We start from the raw sequence: 2,500 nt of genomic DNA on the forward strand, positions 1-2,500 counted from the left end.
GGTATGAAAGAAGGAAGGTATCGGGGAAGGAAGGAGGGAGATGGATAAGAATGGAGGAAAGAAAGAAGGAAGGAAATGAAAGAAAGAAATGACTGAAGGACTGAAAGGTTGAGGGAAGGAAGGAAAAAAAGAAAGAAAGGAGTCGGAGGATAATTAGAAAGGTAAATAGAACATAAAACATTTAAAATAAAGATAGAAAATGCAGGAAACTGAAATAAAAAAAAAGAAGATAAAAAAGGAGAAAAAAATAAGAAAAGACATCTGCGAAGGTTGGTGAACTGCTGCTACTACTACTACTACTACTACTACTACTACTGCTACTACTACTACTACTACTACTACTTTTACTACTACTACTATCTCGAGCATCATTACACAAATCTCTATAATCAAAATATCCCCAAATACAACCTGAACACTTTTTTCCCCTCTATTATACTTTTTTTCCTTCCTGTTCAGCCGAAAAAAAAAGACAAATAATCACACGTTGTAAATATTTCCCTTTCCCTTAAAAAAAAAAAAAAGAAAGAGAAAAGCAGGAAGTCAATGGATCCGACGCTACATATGTTTGGAAAATGAATGTATTTGAACTATTTTTGGGTTTAATCTATTTTTTGATAAATGAGGGAGAAAAAAAAATGTAATGAATGTGTTTTTCCTGATGTTTTTTTTGTATCTTTTTTTTCAGAATATATTAGAACGTCCCTTTTTTTTATTAATTTTGTTTCTGGGCCAAAAATCGGAAAACTAAAGACTGAAAGAGCGAGTGAGAAAATTTAAAGACTGAGAGAGCGAGTGAGAAAAATTAGAGACTGAGAGAGCGAGTGAGAAAATTTAAAGAGACTGACAGAGCGAGTGAGAAAAATTAAAGAGACTGAAAGAGCGAGTGAGAAAAATTAGAGAGACTGAGAGAGCGAGTGAGAAAAATTAAAGAGACTGAGAGAGCGAGTGAGAAAAATTAAAGAGACTGAGAGAGCGAGTGAGAAAAATTAAAGAGACTGAGAGAGCGAGTGAGAAAAATTAGAGACTGAGAGAGCGAGTGAGAAAAATTAAAGAGACTGAGAGAGCGAGTGAGAAAATTTAATACAATTAGTAAGCGGGTGAGAAAAATAAAGAGACTGAGAGAGCGAGTGAGAAAAATTAGAGACTGAGAGAGCGAGTGAGAAAAATTAAAGAGACTGAGAGAGCGAGTGAGAAAAATTAAAGAGACTGAGAGAGCGAGTGAGAAAAATTAGAGAGACTGAGAGAGCGAGTGAGAAAAATTAAAGAGACTGAGAGAGCGAGTGAGAAAAATTAAAGAGACTGAGAGAGCGAGTGAGAAAAATTAGAGAGACTGAGAGAGCGAGTGAGAAAAATTAAAGAGACTGAGAGAGCGAGTGAGAAAAATTAGAGAGACTGAGAGAGCGAGTGAGAAAAATTAAAGAGACTGAGAGAGCGAGTGAGAAAAATTAAAGAGACTGAGAGAGCGAGTGAGAAAAATTAAAGAGACTGAGAGAGCGAGTGAGAAAAATTAAAGAGACTGACAGAGCGAGTGAGAAAAATTAAAGAGACTGAGAGAGCGAGTGAGAAAAATTAAAGAGACTGAGAGAGCGAGTGAGAAAAATTAAAGAGACTGAGAGAGCGAGTGAGAAAAATTAAAGAGACTGAGAGAGCGAGTGAGAAAAATTAAAGAGACTGAGAGAGCGAGTGAGAAAAATTAAAGAGACTGAGAGAGCGAGTGAGAAAAATTAAAGAGACTGAGAGAGCGAGTGAGAAAAATTAAAGAGACTGAGAGAGCGAGTGAGAAAATTAAAGAGACTGAGAGAGCGAGTGAGAAAAATTAAAGAGACTGACAGAGCGAGTGAGAAAAATTAGAGACTGAGAGAGCGAGTGAGAAAAATTAAAGAGACTGACAGAGCGAGTGAGAAAATTAAAGAGACTGAGAGAGCAGTGAGAAAATTAAAGAGACTTAGAGATCGAGTGAGAAAATTAACGAGACTGAGAGAGCGAGTGAGAAAAATTATAGAGACTGAGAGAGCGAGTGAGAAAATTTAAAGAGACTGAGAGAGCAGTGAGAGAAAATTAAAGAGACTGAGAGAGCGAGTGAGAAAATTAAAGAGACTGAGAGTGAGTGAGAAAATTAAAGAGACTGAGAGAGCGAGTGAGAAAATTAAAGATACTGAGAGACCGAGTGATAAAAATAAAGTACTGGGGAAACGCGTGATAAAATTAAAGAGACTGAGAGAGCGAGTGAGAAAAATTAAAGAGACTGACAGAGCGAGTGAGAAAAATTAAAGAGACTGACAGAGCGGGTGAGAAAAATTAAAGAGACTGACAGAGTGAGTGAGAAAAATTAAAGAGACTGACAGAGCGAGTGAGAAAAATTAAAGAGACTGAGAGAGCGAGTGAGAAAAATTAAAGAGACTGAGAGCGAGTGAGAAAAATTAGAGAGACTGAGAGAGCGAGTGAGAAAAATTAAAGACTCAGAGAGAGCGGGAGAGAAAATAAAGAGACTGAGAGA

This window comes from Eriocheir sinensis, chromosome 19 (genome assembly GCF_024679095.1).
Source record: "Eriocheir sinensis breed Jianghai 21 chromosome 19, ASM2467909v1, whole genome shotgun sequence".
Taxonomy (NCBI): domain Eukaryota; kingdom Metazoa; phylum Arthropoda; class Malacostraca; order Decapoda; family Varunidae; genus Eriocheir; species Eriocheir sinensis.